This window comes from Gallus gallus, chromosome 1 (assembly GCF_016699485.2).
Source record: "Gallus gallus isolate bGalGal1 chromosome 1, bGalGal1.mat.broiler.GRCg7b, whole genome shotgun sequence".
Taxonomy (NCBI): Eukaryota; Metazoa; Chordata; class Aves; order Galliformes; family Phasianidae; genus Gallus; species Gallus gallus.
In genome coordinates this window covers 5,374,980-5,395,393 of record NC_052532.1, presented here as the reverse complement: position 1 = coordinate 5,395,393, position 20,414 = coordinate 5,374,980, and the positions used below count along the sequence as shown (strand labels likewise).

Below are 20,414 nucleotides of genomic sequence, written 5' to 3'. Positions count from 1 at the left end.
CTCCCCTCCCCTCCCCTCCCCTCCCCTCCCCTCTCCTCTCCTCTCCTCCCCTCTCCTCTCCTCTCCTCTCCTCTCCTCTCCTCTCCTCTCCTCTCCTCTCCTCTCCTCTCCTCTCCTCTCCTCTCCTCTCCTCTCCTCTCCTCTCCTCTCCTCTTCCTTTTTTACAGTATATAAACTCCAGTATAAGCAGGAGCCTAGTTTATTTTATGAGCATGATGATAGCTGTGAAGAATGCAGCTAAGTGATATGGATAAGATAGTGGCACACCTGTAAACTCCAGAACTGAAAAAGAGAACTGTTTGCACTCTGTCATTCCAGGAAGAAAAAATAACATGTCCTCCTTCCATGACACACCCTAAATGGAGCCTTGCTGTCCCAAATTAAAAACAAAACAAAACAACCAAACAAATAAAAAAAATGTACAAAGTATACTTTGTCAATCTTATTCTCAATCATTATGTAGACCCTGGTATGTGGAAGTTTTATAGAGCTATTACATCCATTATGACTTTGTAATTACAGTATTAGGAGGTCACAGACAGAGAAACTTTGCCAATTCTATTGATTTTTAAGGCAAGCCTGAACAGGATATTGATTTGCACTGGACTTGCAAATATTCAATATGTACACAAAGTGGAGTCTGCTCAGGAGACAAACATTGATAAGTGATGTTCATGGTAGGAGAGGGCCAAATTCCAATTTCTACTACTCTTTCAACATAAATGTGCATAATATGTGTGGGAAAATAGTGTTTATAAGGAAATCAGTAGTTAGGGAAACATCCTAGAGACTGGAGAAAAAGGGATTTTTTTTTTTTTTTTAATGAACTTGAATAACTTATAAATGAAAATCAAACTCACTAACTAGCCTGGCTTAGTTTGACAGGGTTCTTAAAGATCATCTACAAAGGGTTGCCACCCAGTCTGCCCAGGGCTCCACTCAACCTGGCCTTGAGCACCTCCAGAGATGGAGCATCCACAGCTTCTCTGGGCAACCTGTTCCAGTGCCTCAGAACCCTCTGAGTAAAGAATTTCTCCCAAATAGCTAACCTAAATCTCCCTTATTTTAGTTTAAAGCCATTCCTCCTTGTCCTAACTCTATCAGACTGTGTAAAATGTCTGTCTCTTTTCCATTTATCACAGAATCAAAGAATCACAGGAGTTGGAAAGGACCTCAAGAAATCATGGAGTCCAACTCTTAAAGCAGGTACCCTACAGTAGGTCACACAGATAGGCATCCAGATGAATCTTGAATATCTCCACAGAAGGAGACTCCACAACTTCTCTGGGCAACCTGTTCCAGTTCTGTCACCCTTACCTGAAATAAGTTATTCTGCATGTTAGTATCAGATTTTCTATGTGGTCATTACTCCTTGTCTTATTGCTACACAGCACTGAGAAGAGCCTGATTTGCCTCCCACCTCCCTTTAAATATTTACAAACATTTATCAGATCCCCTCTCAGTCTTCTTTTCCCCGAGTTGAACAGACCCATGTTACTCTGCCTTCCCTCATATGGGAAATGTTCCAGAACCTTAAACATCTTTGTGGCCTTCTGCTGGACTCCTTGTAGAAGATCTCTGTCTTTTTTTCAAATGGGGAGCCCAGAACTGGACACAGTAGTCTAAATGTTACCTCACCAGGGCAGAGTAGAAGGGGAGGATCACCTCACCTAACCTGCTGGCCACACTCTTTTTAATGCGCCCCAGGATACCATTGGCCTTCTTGGCCACAGGGGCACACTGCTCACTCATGGACAACCTGTTGTCCACCAGGACCCCAAAGTTCTTCTCTGCAGAGCTCCTCTCCTTCAGGTCATCCCCTAACTGATGTAGATGCATGTGATTATTCCTCCCCAAGTGCAAGACTGTACACTTGCTTTTGTCAAACCTCATCAGGTTCCTTCCTGCCCAACTCTCCAGTCTGTCCAGGTTTTGTTGAATAGTAGCAAAGCCTTCAGGTGTGTCAGCCGCTCCCCAGCTTTGTATCATCAGCAAACTTGCTGAGAGTGGACTCAATCCCTTTATCCAGGTCGTTGATGAAGATGTTGAACAAGATTAGACCCAGCACCGACCTCTGAGAAATGCCGCTAGTTACAGTTCCTTCTGTTGTATCAACTGTGCCACTCAGCCTGATGTCATCTGTAAACCTGCTGAGGGTGTACTTGATTCCTCTCTCCAGGTTGTTGATAAAGATATTGAAGAGTACCAATCTGAAGACTGACTCCTAGGGTCACCACTCGTCATCAGCCTTAACCTGGACATAGAGCCATTTACCATAACCTTCTGGCCACAACCATCCAAATAATTCTTTATCCACTGAATAGCTCAGCCATCAAATCCATACATTTTCAATTTAGAGATAAGAATGTGGTGCAGGACCGTGTCAAAGGCCTTGCACAAGTCCAAGTAGGTGATAAAGTTGCCCTTCCTTTGTCAACAAATTCCATCACTTCATCGTACAAGGCCATCAGATTTGTCAGACATGATCTTGCCTTGGTCAAGCTCTGCTGGCTGTCTCAGATCACCTCCTCTTCTCACATGTGCCTTAACATCTCTTCCAGGAGAAGCTTTTCTATGATCATCCCAGGTATGGATATAAGGCTCACCAGCCTGTAGTTCCCTGGGTCTTCCTTTTTCCATTTCTTAAAAATGGGAGTGATGTTTCCCTTTTTCCAGTCCCTCGGGAATTCAACTAATAGACACGACTTTTCAAATATAATGGAGAGTGGCTTGGCAACAACATCAACCAGCTCCTTCAGGATCTTGAAATGTTAAAATGTTTTAAAAAATCATCGGGAGATGCACAAAGCTTTCCACTCATTCTGATATGATACATCTTTGATTTATTTCAAGCCTGATAAGGTTTTTTTATATGTCTTTAATACGTTTGCAGAAACTCTGCAGGGAACAAAGAAAAGTGATTTGAAAACAACTCCACGGAAAATATTGAAATGTAAAGAGTAGACACATTTCATTTTAGTTTTTTATTTTTAACTGAATAAACTATCTGGAAAAACTGTAGGTGGCACCATTAAACATTTTGACATAACTGGCTTCTTTGCTTCTTTTACACGGAAAATAGCATACTCAGATGTTAAAAAAAAAAAAAACAACAACAACAACAACAAAAAAAGTCACACGATTTTTGAGAAACCTTCAATGGCCACTAGAAAAAATTCCATTCTCAATTTGATTCTGAAAAATCTAGAAAAGAACAACGAATCAGTGAAATTTAAATCAGTCTTCCTTTAGTTTACTTTTGGTTTCCTACTCTGGAATATGCATAGATGTCTAGATGGATCTGCCTAAAATCTGACCCCAAATGTCCTATAGAGATGATCTTTTGTGTTGTTTGAAAAAGAGAAAATCCTTTCAAGGAAGAGAAATATAACAAAATGTATAAATGAAGTTTTCAGTGGACAAGACTCATTTACACTGGGATTACTGAGCACTGTGCTGTATAACATAATGGGGATGTTAAATAAGGGTGAGTGTAATTAATACATAACATTAGTAAGAGTCAATTTTCATTCTCTTCTTGAGGCCGACTGGCATTATCATTATTTTATTTTTTAATTTCCTGGTGATATCGCCTTCTTTACTAGCCTTCTCATATAACCGAGATAAGCTGTTGCACATTTTGATTTGAAAGGAAGAGAAATGGTAATTAAGTAATTTGAAAATGAAAAGAGCTTAATCAAGGTGGAGCTTATACAGTACAAAACTGTGCAGAACCTCTGTCTACCTTTGAGAAATAGCATCCAAAATCTATCCTGGTAAAAAACTGGCAACCCAATCCTTGTCTGGTCTGTTTAAAGCCTCCACCAGTATCTATGACATAAGTCCGAAAAATATTATTTCTTCAAATGGGTGATTGTTATTTTTTAATGCATATTTTTGATCTGGGAATTCCAAAAGAGATCAAGGCAGTTTGAATCCAAAGTGTGAATTTAGTCTATTTGGTACCTAGGCATATCAGGTTGCATAATGAGTTTTTCACATTAGTGACACCAAGTTCACACCCTGGGCACACCAGTTTTGAAGTCTGTGCACAATTTTTCTTCAACCCTATGACACAGCTTACTCTGTGCTAGCCCAGTATGTGAATAGCCATGAGCTCAGTTTGGAGTAAGTAGGGTCATAAAAGAAGTAAGTGGTGCTGTGCAGTCACTATGTGTGAATCATTTCCAGAGCTTCATGCTCAAATGAAATGTTAAAGAAGGCTTTTTTTTTTGCCGCAGCCAATGCCATAATTTTTCATCCATTATCTGAGCTTAATTCTTTACTAAAAAGCTGATACTGGAGCTCATATCCACACATGATAAATTTGGACAGATCTATGAGAACTGACCATTTACTACAGGAATCAGGCTGCTACATTTCTTCACAAGCCGATGGAATATCCAACAGAGAATAGTAAAAGAAGCCAGATACAGGTAGAACTTGCTTTTCTTCTTGTGCTACTTGCTTTTATTTCCTCGGACAGGAATAATGCATACCAAAAAAATGCATGGGAAGAAAATATAAAAAAAGATATCAGTCTGACTTTCTACTAATCATGCAAGTCTATTAAAGCATTATAATACAGAAGTCTTCAACAATTCTACACAAAGCTATAGTTACAGCACTCAGAAGAAAGGGTAAACTGAATTCTCATTCTATCACCAGGAGTTACTCATCCCGTAGCTTATGCTATAACTTATGAAACAAGAAATAAGACTGGTGTCTGGACAAAAACTCAAGACAGTTTCCTTTTATTCAAATAACATGACAGTCAAGATGTAGACACGTACAATTATAGGGTCTCCATGGCATGAACTCTGCTCTGCACAACACAAAAACACATTACTTTGTTGCAGCTCTCAAATAACCTGCTAACTAGTGATTAGGCTGTGCGTATGGGACAAAAGATGATGGAAGTTTGAAGACCCCTTGCATAAAAACAGAGTGACATTTGGGTTATCCACATTTGAGACAAATGATCCTATGTATATTATGCCTAGATAAGGGAGAAAAGAGTCAGGTCTTGTGTTTCCTTTCCAACTAATATACATGTGTATGTGTGTATAGTGAGATACAGATTGTCATGGCTATTTTTCTATACAGATTATGGTAATGATTAAATAAGCATGAATACGGTCATCTGAAAATGATAACAAGTAGGGGAAATTCCATCCTATTCTGTATCTGTCTATTCTGTGAACATTACTCTGTTATCTACAATATGCAAGCCTTTTGAATAGGTGCTATTAATTTAATATGCATTTGTTCTTTCTGATTCTTTCTTTAATTTTAAATTAAGTGAAGTTAGCGATCAAAGAAAGGCCAGAATAATAGCCCTGTGGGTTGATTTTTTTTTTCCTTTTGGTCCACAGGAAAGAAAATGAAGTGGCAGCATCTGTTTCTGTGGGCAAATTCTGCAATTTGCACATCTGTCACAGATGACAAGGTGGCTTGCAGTTACAGTGAGGTACACAGGAGTCACCCAGACAAACAATTGCCAAGTAGAGCAAGGTAGAGTAGTTCAAGCTCTAGGCATTCATATTTATCTTTTGTGTTTCAACAGTTGCTAAGAGCCACAAGTTTATTGCTCTAAGCCATTAAAGTCAGAACAGAAAGATGATCCTTGCCCCAAAGAATTTGCATTAATATGTTGTTTAATTCTACGTAACTTAATCTCATCATGAGTGAAAGATGTTTGCTCACACACCCAAACTCTCAACAGAATATTTAACAATGCTCTGTAAGAATCATATCCAAGACTAGAACCATCCATGAGCGACTAAGTTCTTTATTATTCAGCTGAGAACAAAGTAATGTCTATTACAGAATTGTTATCTAAACAATACTCAGGAACAGATGGGCCTAAGATTTCAATATATAATTTGTTAGAATCTACTACTAAAACAAATTTTTTCAAGTAGATCTCTAAAAAGGCATAAAAGATCTTCACCTAGCCAAAGGGCCTGTGTATCAGAAAGAAAGATAGAGAGTATACTTCTTTTTTGTTTGTTTGCTCGTTTCTAGTTAATTTCATTGCTTCTTTCTTCAAAACTTGCCTTGCATTCATAGACAATGCCATCCAACTATCCGATGGGCTGTAAGATGTCCAACTTCAGGAGACAACTCCGGATTGAATAATCATTTTGAACATCGATGCCTCACTGGGGACAGTGCTTAAGCCCTCGTCTGAGGAAATTAGATGAGAGTTTAGAAAATTTCTTGAAAATTCACCCCACTTAATCTAGGGGCTTCTTGGCTAGCCCTTCACCAGGCAATTCATGACAATAAATATGAAATCCTAAGGTTTGAACTCTACATTTTGGAATGACTGAGAAGGACAAAAGCTAACTTTAAAAGCTAGAAACCAAAAAAGGCATTTTTCCTCCTTTCTTAGAAATGTCATAGAATATATTAAAAACTTTGAACATTTTTCCTTCACATTTTGAGTTGTGAAATGTGTATGTGCCAACCATGTCCCAGAAAAAAAATTGATAAATTGTCCAATTGAATGGAAAAAAAAGATGAATTTGTTATGAACATTAAAAACTAAAGAAAGCCGAGTATCAAAAATTCTACTCGTGCTCCAAAAATCAATTATTTCCGGACAGTCTTCACAGTTTGGCTTACCAAGTTGGTTGTCTTTACAGTGGACTACTCATGTTTGTATTAGACAGTGCTCAGCACATGTTCCCTCCTGTGTCCTGTAGTATGCCTATCTCTATCTCCACTCTTGGTGTTTTTTTGTTTTTTGGGTTTTTTTTGTGGTTTTTTTTTCAATTCATAATGCCTGAAATAATGAGAAAATTATGCCACTTTTTTATGGGACTTTTTTAATAGCATAACATAACCATGCCTGGGATCACTTTGCAGGAATAAGTGGCAGGCTTCAGAGTATGGAGAATTCTTGTCGACAGTTTACGGGCTGGTCTGGTCTGGTTCTGTGACTAGTGGGGCAGAGGGATTTTTTTGTAAAATCCGCGCCTCTGGAAAAGGGAAACAGGGGACCCCCCCAAAAAAGAATAATTAAAAAAAAAAACAGCGGCAACGATCTGAGGAGAAACAAACTAATTTACTAAATATAGTATTGGAATGCACGATAACACACTATAATACAATATAATTCAATATAATTGTTAATAAAATCAAATATAATTGAGAGAAGGATTGTCCGAGAGCTAAAGGCCTTACACTAATACTGAAGCCTTGCGTGCAGTCAGGAGCAGCAGCGAGACGATCCGAAAGTGAGCACGACAAGACGAGAAGGCAGAGTAGACCCAGCTCAGGTGTCCTACAGGCCTTACATCTGTTCCACTGAGCAGGAATGATAACAGTACTCAAACAGTCTTCTGGGGAACATAGTTCTTCTTCTCTTCTGGACAAGTAGCCGGAACTAGAGCATTTTCTCTTTAACTCCCAGTACACTGCATGATGTTATGATGTGGAATACCGATAACCAAAAAATCATAAAACCATGACACTTCTGTGTTGTAGAACTGGGGATAGAGAGACCTCATCTTTGTGTAGGCTCCTCCGTTGCACAGCATACAAGAAGCAAGCTGGAGAGTGATCCATCCACACAACTGAACCCAGGTCTGTTTTACTTTGTCATACAGAATTAGCAAAATTATTCTTATTGAGCCATATATGACCATAAACAATCATTTCTTTGAAAGTGAAAGCCATCAGATGTCAAAGGTACATTTTTAGTACTATTGCATTTTTTGTCTGAGATAATAGAGAAGTTTAGTAGGAAAATGGATTCCATAATGATCCAGTAGAATAATACCTCAATTTTTACAGTGGAAAGAACTTAAGTAATGCTGATTTTGCAGATGTGTAAATCAGTGAATTCCTTCCTCACTGCATTTTGTCTCTTCCTGGGGTGGATTGTGGGCGTTGCTCATTTCACTGGTATACTATAGGATAAGATGGGAGCTACAGATTACTTTACTATTCACAACCACTGGGAACGTGATCAGGGCAAGTATAAATTTAGGCATGAGTTTCCATTTCTGGAAAGCATTATTACCATTTGGAAAACTTTGTGGCATACACGGGGTGTAAAGATAAACATCAGGTCCTGATATCAGTGGAAATTATCCCCACTATCAACAATAAGAGTAATTACTTACCAGGAGAGTCATCTCACCTAAATTTAGTTATCTACAAGTCAGGTATCTAATCTAAGCTAACCACCTAGACTCTCTCTATAATCAACGGACAGAAATAGATATTGAGAGATTCATTGCATCCCAAGATAAATGCCCTGTGATAGGTAGACTGAATCACCTTCTAGTGTTGCCTATCTCTCTTTATTGACTGAGGAAGGAACATTGATAATTAGCCATGACTAGACAGCTAATTTTTAGATACCCAGGCACCTAAATTTTAGCAAGATGAATCAGAGCTTAGTGATTACCACTAGGTAAACTTCCTCCTGCCCTCATTCATCAGTGAGAGGATGTCTGAAGCCTGAAATATAAAGCTTGGATTCTTTCCAAATTTTTTTTTTCCTTCTCATTTAGATTTTTTCTATTATTATTATTCTGAGTACTGTGTTGCCTCATTATGAGGATATTTTGGTAGTGGCTTCACTTAGACAGTTTGTTACTCTACGGAAACTGCTGTTTTTATAAAAATACCTGAAAAAATGTGCTTTCGAAAGGGAAATGACAACACATGATGGATACATATTTAAAATGTTATAATAGCATAATCAGTGTTTTATTTTCTTGTCTCCTAAATCTGGTACAATTTTATGTACGGCTCCTATTTCCTACTGGATTTTTAAAAATTACATCTTTTTAAGAAGATCAGAGCCTACAGATAAATTCAGCGTCATTTTATTGCAGTGCAGATATAATTTGTATAAGTTAGAACCTAATAAAAGATCAGAGATCAGGGAACAAACTTTTCAAGACACATCATCTGTTTTTTCCCCCCAGTAGAGATAGCAAATTATATTTTTTCTGGTTCTATTTATGTGGTTCATCTGCTTAGGAAATTTTATTAGACCTCCTACTTTGGTCTTCTAACAGTATGATTCTTCCTGTGTCAACAAGTGAAACTTAGAGGAATTATGATACGCTTTTATGCAGTGTGAAAAAGATAGGCAGGAAAAGCATTCTTATTTAAACACATACTTAGTACAAGATTGAAGTTATTTGCTTACATGTCGCCCTTAATATGGGTAGACTTAAAGGCATTTCCATGTATTTTCCTGACTGGGAAACACATTCTCAGATGTACAGTAAATTTTCATTGTTGTTTATTTGATGTTACGTATATTAACATTAGACTTGTTAATATACACAGATGGAGATAGACCCTTTTAAATAATGTTTGTAGAATGCAATTGGAGCAAAAGAATAGAACAGCAAAGTGAATAAAAAATCATACCTTTGGGATGAAATTTTCATGTTGCTCATGTTTCAGGTGTGAAAAAAGTGTTGTTACTCTGGATCCTGGCACATTTCCTCTCATCCTCTCAGTCTATGTTTAGTTAAATGTTTAGGTAGGGCAATGTATGCTTTTCAGAATCAAAACTTCTCTAAGCTTTGCTCAGCAGCACTGAAAGAAAGACATACTCTTACAGGCCTAAACTGACCTTGTCCAGGTCTTGCGATAGGAAGTGAGATTTCTTTCTTAAAGGAAATTGGGATGAATAAAGAGATGTAGGGTTTGTGCTGAGATGGCAGCTCAGCTGCCTGTCACAGGCAGTAAGGAGTCAAGATAAAATTTTACCAACAGCCAAAATCCTCAAAATCATATAACCCATTGCAGTACCTGTAAATGTGACTATCAAAATCCTAGGGCCAAGTCACAAAGAAAGTGAGACATTAAAGGAAGAACACATTCAAAATTATTACAGACCTTCAGGTGCTAGTTTTTGTTTTACTGGCTGTGAGAACAACAATGAAACTAAACTGTGAAATCATTATGATAAACCAGGATGAACGCTGCAACAAACAGGTGGATATTATTTTTCTGTTTCTAAAAGGCCTGGCAACTTCTCTTCCACAGGTTAAAAGTTGTGGTTTTGTGGTTAAGGTACTGAATTAAGACTAGCCAGATCTGGATTCTGTTCACAGCTTTCCTTTGGCGTGAGGCTGGGAAAGGCTTTCACATGGCAAGCCTGAAGCAACACTTAGGTGCATATCTGGAACTAACTAAAATGAAGCTCCCTTAGGTCATCAGTTAGTGAAGTTAATAGAGAACATCTACATCTGCAGGACCAAAACTTAGTTTCTCTCTGTCCCACTTCCAAACATGTAAATTTACATATAAAGTACTGTCATCTTTTTTCTGTCTTTATTTGCCCTGTGTATTCAAATAAAACCTTTGAAACATCCCCTTCGTTCTGCCCTGCTTCATTTGAAATACAGTGTTCGGTATTGAGGAAAACAGTTTAAAAACAGAGTTGAGACAAGAGAGCATCCCAAAAAACAGCAAAAATGTGGCAGACCACTGAAAAGAAGATAGCAAAACTGTAGCATGCTTAGGGCTGAGAAGAGAAGAAATATGGCATCAGTCATCTGCAATGTAAAAAAAATAGCTAAAACAGTTAATTTGTTCCCCCCATGCACTTGTTAGAAGGACAAGAAAGGATGGGTTACAGTGGATGACCCTCTCAGAGTTCTCTCCAGCACTATTATTTGTATAAATTTTGTTGGATATTGCATGTTTTCATAGCAAATCCTGTGCTTCAAATACATTTTTGCTACTGCAATACGGCAAATCTGGGCGTAAACAAACATCTTTGGGTTGTGGTTGCTTTTGGCCAGAGTTTATAAGAAGTCACCCATCAAAGAGTAAGAATGCTTACAAGTTATGAGTTGAGAAAGTGCAGCAGTGGGCTTTTGGGAGGATTTCACAACACCGATTTCTTGGTTTGCAGCAAAATATATTTACAAGAGCATCTGCTGGTGTGAGTCTCTTAAATGTGGCATATACTCCATGTTACAGCTTCATCATCATGTATAATTGGCAATAAACCTATTTAGAATTCAAGATGCATAAAACTGAAAGTCTTTGAAGGGAATAGCTGCTGAGATTATATTTATTGTGCTTTCCCACAATATTTTTCTATGCATAATGTGATAAACCTCCAAGGTGGTTGTAGGCAAAGCTAAAATATTCAGAAGTATGCAGTTATTATGAATTTAGACAGGTTGTAAGACATTTTGATATCAAACTCTTAATGAATGGCAGTAAACATATTCTACATTACTATATTAAAATGCCTATTAAAACATACACATCCACAAAATGATCACTGGATGTGTTTACTTGTTAGTAAAAAGCCCATGAAGAAAACAGCACAGAAATAAATATTCTTTTCCTGCACTACTATGATAAGAATTAAGGCATGCATTTAAGGTTCATATTATTTTCAGTTTGTTCACAGCACATCCAGATAGCCAGATATTCAAAGGAGCATTCCCAGTGAATTCCAATATGCTACCACTCACGGTAAATCAAGTTGTGGAAATGATAGCTCCAATTGCTTGATGGTTTTCGAGATTCTTGAAAACCTGCTCCTTCCAACAAACAAAAAGCAGCCAAACAAACCAACCAGAAACCAAATATGCAATAAGAACTTTGGCTAATTTTATGCATTTCAAACAAATTTATCTTTTTTTTTCCTATTTTTGTAATTTTTTATTAGCAAAAAAGTTAAAATAGACATTGTCGGATTAAACAAGAAGAGCAGGAGATTTCTTTTCTTTTGAACATTTTGAAGTGTATATTGACAGTTTGAGAATAAACATATGCTTATGAGTTGAAAACACAGAAAAATTTATTCTGTCCTAGTACAAATTTTATTTTCTTCACAAATTCCCAGTTAATTCTAGTAACAGACATAAAGCCAAGACTACAGTTAGAAAAGAGCTTTGTACTGCACAAGGGGTAAAACCTTGGCCCTACAGTAACTGGTGCTTTTGTTCCCATTCCGTTTAACAAAGCAACTGTCTTACTCTTGACATGTCAGTTTTGCAGTTTTCAAGGGAAGTCAGATTGTTTGGATGGGGAAACTGAGTCCTGACAAGCTGAATTAACTTAAGGAGAGGTTTGCAAAATGGGTAACTGGATCTCTCTCTTTTCCCTTAACCAGTAACTCCATGGAGATGACCAGCACTATGGTGAAAGAATAATGCTTTACATCCTGATGGAGTTTTCTATTTTTCTTTGCCACAATTACACAATAGCACATTCCTACCTTCCTGTTGGAAGTATTTTCTTATTCAGAAATGAATTTTTGGATAATGTACAACAGCAACATACCCTACAAAACTCCTATTTATACAGCACTGCTGTTGCTATAAGAACTGTTTGTACAAATAAGTAACATACCCCTCAGTGTAATATCTTTCACTTCCCTAATGTACTTCTTGACATATGATGAGAAACTGCAACCCTCAGTCCCCAAGCCTAGGTTAAAATGACTGAGCAAGGTACCATGCAAATGAAAGACCGTCATTGTTCTTGCTGGAAACAAACACACTTATTTTCATGTCTGGCAATAATATTGTTTTAAAGAAAACTGTCATGAAATTATGCAAGTTGAGTCAAATGTTGGGATATATGTTTAGACATTGTATAAATTGGCTTGGAAGAGCATGCATATTTAAAAAAAAAAAAAAAAAAAAAAACCTTTATAAGAAACTGTTTTTCCTAAGTAAATTCTACATGACATATCTTTGTTTACACTATTGTAGTCCTGTAATACCCCATTAGAGCTTCCAGTATCACTGATAAATGCGCATTGTGGGGTGGGGTAGCAGATGGACAAAGATAGGAGGATGAGCAGTGAGAAGACGGGAAATAGTGAATTCACGTTAAAATAGAATATTTCTTTGTATCCTGGGAATGAGGAAAAAGAGCAGACTCTTCCCAGTGCCCATACCAGCTACACATTTCCCCTCTTCTTTGCACCCCTTCCCTTCCCCCCTCTTTCCAGCCCCATTGCTCAAAGGAGAAAGTAACAGAGATATTTGAGATTATAAACGGTTTTGGATGAGTGAACCTGGAGTGAGTAAAGCTCTTAGAAAAGAATTTAAAGGATCGCAGTGGCATGCAGTCATGTTATATAAACATATTCTGAATGGTACCATCATACACCCAACCCTGGCGCCACAATTGCATTAAGTGAAATTTTATACAGAAATTGTGAAAGTGCACCAGGGTTGGTTGATTATCTGCTCTTTCTGTTCCCTTTCAGATGGAAAGAAAGAAGCCAAGGTGCTGGAGATGAATGTGGACAGTGTCAAGAGTTTTCCAAAGTAATCTAAGCAAGAGGTTTTCTTTCCCTCTTTTTTTTTTTTTTTTTTTTTTCATTTTTCCTATTTTTTTTTTCATTTTTTTCACCTTTCCTTCTCTGGTTTGGTTTCTTCCACAGAGTTCAAAGCTGTCACTCCAGTCAGAAATGAACACCTGGAACTGACTGTCACTGAGATTTAAAATTTTCAAACACCAAAGAGAGAAGAAATTGGAATAAGGCCATGGCGTAAAAGCTATATGATAACTTCCTGAAATGTCTAATAAATATTTTCCCTGAGTAACTTGACAGTTTTGAAGTATGGGGGGGAGGGGGGGTTGCTACAATACTATTCAGGGATTGTTTATTTTTGGCACAATAATTTCATTAAAATGAGGTTCTGATTAAAATGAAAGGGTCTGGCTCATTTGCAATATTAATTTAGGCCTTGAATTCTGCAATCTGCCTGCAAGGGTCTCCCTGCATGATCAGGGCTATGCTTGTTAAGTAGTAAAGCACTGTTGCAAGTAAAGCCAACTTTTTTGCTTTCAGTGTTGTCTGATCTCTTTCACTGAGCTAGCCCAGGTCTGTTGACCTCCAGGGCAAACTGCAAAACCTCTCTGATGCTTGGACTACGGATGAGTATATTGTTTCTGTTTGAAGGGGGAAGGGAGATGGGAAAATGGATAATTTAGGGTATAGGATAGGCTTGTTTGGACGTTATCTTTTTCAGCAGTGCTTTTACTTGTCCCTGGTACTACCACTCAATGGATATCCCTCCATTAACTTTCATTACTGACAGCCATTGCACAAGCAGTGAGACAAGAGACAGTCACTATCCAATCACATATGAACTGTATTGAACCATATCAAGTAAAGAACTCAATTCTATGAGTAATAAATTATATTTCTAGTCCTTGAGTTATGTGGAACTCTGAATTAAACCCTTATTTTTTCACTTTCTCTACAAACACACACAGGCATACAAAAAAATATTATTTTTGATAATTTATCCACTTATTTTTCCATCAACTCTGATTACATATATTAACATATCTGCTTGTCTAACTGAGGAATTTAATACTGTGACAGAGCAGGCCCCAGAAAACAGAAAAACTCAACAGGGAGCACCTGTGTCAGAGTTAATATCAAGATAAGTTTTCCAAAACCCTTATACAGACAGAGCCTGGGAAATCCCTTCACTGAAATCACATACAAAGCAATATATATAAACAGAGCAGTAATGAGTTCTTCCTATGCATGAACTTAAAACTCTATCAGCCATGTCAAATAATGTCTGTTTTTACTACAAAATGAGCAAAAACACTGCAAAAACTCCATGTAAATCCTATTATTTCACTGGCTACGCTGACACTGAAACAACTAGCAGAGAATCTCTTACTTTTCTTTAGACAACTCCAGGTCATGCTGGCAGCACGGCACGTTTCAGATCTCTGGAGGATGCCCTGCTGTTTATAGCCTCACTAAACAATATCTGCTGTTGGCAGGGCAGCACGGCAGCTCCCCATAGGAAGGGGGAAGCTATCAGATTGAGCCAGTTTTCATTTGTTCTGCTTAGCTGCTGGCCCCTTGCTTCCTCTGAGCCAGAGGAAGCTAAGGTATTAAACAGTTATTAAATCGTTTAACATTACTGCTATTTCTTTTTTGCCTCTCAACCTGAGGAACTTGGATATCAACTTTAACTTAGGCTGTAAGTAAATGCTGGGGTGCAGAAGGGGACCAGGTCTCCAGAAACAAGGACTACCACACACTATGAGCAGCTATTGTCAAAACATTAATGAAATGAGAATATCTTGTCCAAATAGTCATTGAGATAAACCATACCCACAGCAACAAAGTTATGGAAACATTCCTCCTCTCTTCCACATCTGTGGGTGCCTGAACAGAGCTTTGAGTGAGGATGCCATAAAAAACATCCTTGTCTCATTGTCACTTAGAGGATGGGAATCCCATGGGATGCTGTGAGATATAAATTGAGCAAGGGGCAAGCCAAGACACTCCAGAGTTGTTTCCTTGCATTTTATACCTCCACGGCTCCTCTGCTATTCAGCTTCATTCTTCTAGCTGCCACCACATATTCACTCTAAGGCTGGGCAAAGCTGGAGGCTATCTTAGGGCTGCTCAGAATTGCATTTGCTACAATTTGTCTATAAGAAGTCAGTATTTTCACCTGTCTCGAGGCATCTTTCTGGTTTTTGGTTGTTCTTGTTTTTCCCAGTGAGTTTCAGTGCATAATCTTCAGAACTTGTAGAGATCATCCCTCTACTCAACTAGAAGTGAGTAGTCTGTCTGCTTCCCCTTTTGGGTGGGAAAAGGCCACAGAGTAGATGGCAATAGGACAGAACACCCCAAGAAATGGATGGACACTGAGTGTCTTCCAAATACTCAAAGATAGTAATTCTATTAAGTTACTATTCCCTCATGAATAGGAAGTAGATGTCATTCCATTTATGTTGAAGTCAGCACATTAAGCAAGATCTGGGAACAATCACAAAATAAAGGCTATTGAAGAAGAGCAGAATGTAGGATAGGATTCAGTTAAAGCAGAAGACATCTATAGGAAAGTTTCTGTATGAGGTGCCTGTATGTGTATAAGAAATCTAACCTGCCATTATAGTCAGAAGAAATATAGGGTTCAGATGCTTCAACACTGGCATTTACTGCCTTTGAGAAGCCTTAGAGTAGTGAGGCATAAACTCAGGGTCCTGAACATGCTTTTTGTATGACTTAATCCTTATGGTACTGACTTAACAGATAAGACAAGGACATGGAAGACAAGAGCCTTTCTGTAAGAACAGCTGGAGGCCAGGTTGCATGCCCTGAGGCAACTTTCAGTGGCACTAGGTACCTGCGTGTGGGAAACAGAATCAGGCCCTTAGCGTGGTCAGGAGAAATTAGTGACTTCCCCCCAAAATTGACACCAAAACTTGGTTAACTGAATTGCTATCCATGCTCCATTCAGTGATCATCATTTATATTACCAACATACATTTATCTGTATCAAAACAATTAAAGGAATCTCAAACTCAAACTGAATTGCAGTCCTAATTCTTCTTCCACCTGTTTCATGAGTTCAGTCCTAAGAGCCCATATCAAGAAGGCAATACTCTGGAATGATGAGGAAAACTTTCATTTCAAAATGTGAGGTGTCTCTAGAGGTTAAGGTTACCATTTTACAAGTAAATTCAATCATACCAGGCTCACAAACACGGTCACACGACACAGCTCACAAGAAAAACAAACACATGTGGTTCTGCACACCACGACATTGATAAAATGCTACTGCTTAGGCCCAAGGCCAACTAGCATTTTCTCCAGCAATTACTAAGCATGGTCTGGGACTCAGCACAGGCTAGGAAGCAGAACCAATGAGCAATTCTGATGCAACTAGGCTATTCAGAAGTCACAGAACATGGACATCAGCCATGCCATGTTCATTAGCCTCTGTGCCAAAGAATGATCCTATAATGCATGCTCCTGTAGCTCTGACGTATGTAAGGTGTGGTAGAGGGTCAGCTACATGAGTTTTATTGGGAGTTCCATTTCGAGTTAGGTTCCAAAATCCCATTTTACTTATTTTCAGCCCTTAGTCCCTAACTAGATCTGGAAAATAATTCAGGTTTTGATAGTTTAAAATTAAATTTCCAACCAAACTAATTAATTTCAGGGAACATCACTTAAAATGACATCACACATTTCTGTGAATTTCTGTGATCTGGAGTCCCCTGTAGTAAGTGTGCCAGGGAGGAATAGAGACCTCAGATCCCACTGGAGCTGCCAGGGTTCCTTTGGTCAACTGCAATACAGTTTACACATAAATTTGAGCATGGGTCTGATACTCAAACCCCTAGTCAGAAATGAAAATTCCTTCTGAGGTTGCAGAGGCAGACATTCTTGCTGCAAGTGAATTTGCAAGGAAAGTTACAGCTCTATCCTTCTCTTCCTGGAATCCCATGCACAATCACTGATTATGAGACAGGAAAGAGCAAAGTTCCCCTCCTAAGTCTAGTTTAGCTCACCTGCTCAGCCTCCATAAAATATGCATCCTCTTACATAAGTTTCCTGAAAATGTTTATGTTCATTTTCTTTATACAAAACATCCCTCTCAGTCCATGCTTGTGTTCCAGTACTGTTGGTGTGGGTATTTCCTTCCATCACAGTGCAGGTATTTGGCAAAACAAGATCACGGGTGGGAGCTTTGTTATAACCCTAAGACTAAAACTGAAAATTCTGTCAGTGGGAGTTTTTTTCTGATGGAAAGTGAGGCACCAGCTGCTTCTCAGGGGCAAAACCTTTCCCTGAACCACTACTTCTGTACTTGTATTATGTGGTTCTTCTCCTTATATCTCTCTTAATTTTCATTTACATCAAGATTGTTTTCTTAGAGTTGTCTCACATAGAGAAGAGGAAGGAAAGCATGAATAGACTATTGACTGTTCTAGCTTCATATATAATGCATATGGCACTTTTATCTGCAGAAAATATTATCTTTATAGCAGAATGTATTTAAGAGGTCAGAGCATTCAGTTTGTTTTGGCAGAGGTGAGGATTCACAATGACTAGCCATGTCTAACAGTGTAGTTAGACACTCTAGTCTCTCCAGTCAAGACACTTGGATTCTGTTTTCCTCTCTTTCTGCTTTATCTTAGGAAGCCACAGGGCTTTTCTGTGCTTGTGTATGTTATATAGCCACTTCCAGAACTGTAGCAATCTTTTCCTTCACTCAGAGAAGCATATTTTCCTCCAAAGTAGCCCATTTTGATGCCTCTCTTCTAGTTTAATGGAAGAAAAGACAGAGTATTTACCTGCCTCACAGTGCAGCCATTTTGTCTCAAGACTCTTAGCTCCTAATTCCAGCCTTTCCTGCCAGCACTTCAGAATCTTATAGCTGCCTTTGATATTGCAGGGCTGCCTTTTTCTCTTCTGCTACTTTCAGATCTAGGCTTCATTCAGAAGTGAAGAAGAATGATAGAGAAGGTTCCATGCTTAGTTTGTAAAGTGGTTACTCCTTCTGCCAGTAGGAAAAAGTGTAGCAAAGGGAAGGGGGAGAGACTGGCATAACACCGTGTCCCCAGATCCTTCTGCCTCCCAGGACATAATGATGTTTGCTTGCTTAAATTCACCCAAATTCTTTGAAACCTTCAGATGAAAGATAAGGTGATAGCATTGTTCTGGGTCTTTGTGAGTACAATGAACCGGGATTCTCTTCACAAAAGCTGAGTAGATTTGTTGAAATTTTCCATTTCATTAGGAATTTCTGCATTCTGTAGAGTAGAAACTGTTTCATTATAGTATGCTTAGAGATGTCAAGCTAAACATCTCCTCAGGAGAATGCTCCTCAAAAACATTACTGTTTATGCTACATATACAAATATACATGAACAAAGGCAGATAGATGTGAGAGAAAAACAGCATTTTCCTGCTTCTTTCACATACATTGTTGTGAAAGCACCAAATGAGAGAAAAAGAAAGAGTAACTTTCTGAAGTCCAACTGAGACTGGAGTTATACCATGATAAGTAGAGGCAGTCCCTGAATGACAAAGCAATGCCTGATCTAGCTCAGAACCTAACAAGAGCATCATTGTGCAGGAGGGGAACTAAACCAGGGTTTTTCAGTATTACATGATGTGTGATCCACTGGAGAGTATTTTGATCTTTCTGAAAATCTAATTTGTGTAATTTGAAGTCCTGCTTAACACTTAAACCACAGGACTATAGCTGTTGTTAGTATGGACAGAAAGACTTAAAGTTCAGCTGGTCTAGAAAAATTGTTACTCTTCATTTCTCTTATATGTTGAAATACAACAAGTATGTTTATTGCCACTACGCTTCTTGAATTCACAGAAGATACAAACGTTCAGTAAAAAACTTCTGGCGTAGCTACACAGAAATGAAGGATAAATTTGCTGGATCTACTCACCTGATATGCAGGATATGCAATTTAGCAGTTTTGCGTACATCTTCAGAAGGTTGATGATCTTCAACAAGGCGCTCACTTTCTTTCAACCACTTGAAATTAAATGTAGGTGCCTTCTATTCCTTCACAAGAACTTTGATGCTGGCAAAGGAAGGACACAGAAGCACATGGCGGGAGACATTTAAGCTCCTATTTCAAGAAAACATTTCCCATACCATTTTGCACAAAGTGGTGTTTTCCAATGACAAAAGCAGAAAGCTCTTCAGAAGTCTCTTCATGAGCTGGAGATAAAAGTAATCCCTGCTAGGGATGGTTTGGCAGTATGCATATATGGGGGAGGAATTTCAGAGGAAGGGAAATACCCCTCCACCCCATCCTGAGTTTTTGATACTACTTTGTAGTTCTGCCCACTTTTGAAGTAGCTTAAAAGAAATGGAAGTAGTTGGAATGTTTTTACACAATAAATACTTCCTTTTGTATAATTAAAATTATTGTGGTTGGCTCCTAGAGTGAGAGGTTCATAAATTTGTTTCCAGTGGCAATCAGAATAGTTGATACCCATCCTATCAAACTGAGTTAACTTGTGTTCATTTTGGGCCCCATCCAGACCTCACTGATGTCAGAGGAAATAAACTATTGATTTAAATGGTCTTTGGAGTAGACTCTATAAGCTGAAGAGAACAGATAATCAGATTATTTCTGTAACAAAGGAAAGGGACAGCCAGTGAAAATAAAAAGGGTGAGATTCAAAATAAAATAATAACAAAAACAGAGACAGAGGGACACCATGACAAAGGTGCAGTTTTGGTTTACTTTGTATGACCCAAAATTGTGACAGAAATAAATAAATATTCTAAGACTTCTGGAGGATAACCACATCAAATGTTAGAAATCAGAAGGAGGCATAATGTCAAGAAGACAATTTGCCTTTCGTATCTTGTACTGTAGGAATCATGTACCTTTCTATGAATCAGTGTTTCTCTATCAATGCAGAAAAAGCATTACATGGGATGGCATGGCTTACATGTTTTGGACAGACCTGTGATATCAAGTGTCAAAGCTGTCCACTAAAAGAGACAGATAAAAAAACAGTATGATGCAAGTATCCTGAATGGTACGCAAACTTAGGAACATTTATAAATCATCCGGCATGTTCTATGATTGTTCCAGTCCAGCTGGATGGGATATTGAAAACTACAAGGACCTCTGAAATG

The 20,414-nt window shown here is 38.3% G+C and overlaps 1 long non-coding RNA gene across 1 annotated transcript in view; it reads right to left on the bottom strand.

Annotated features, from left to right (window-relative positions):
* Positions 1-19,502, bottom strand: part of LOC107054627 — a 52,290-nt gene extending 32,788 nt beyond the window's left edge. Inside the window, exon 1 of the long non-coding RNA XR_005842281.2 lies at positions 19,204-19,502. This is a non-coding gene — a long non-coding RNA (uncharacterized LOC107054627). The remainder of the gene's footprint in view (positions 1-19,203) is intronic.
* Positions 19,503-20,414: the final 912 nt, after the last annotated feature.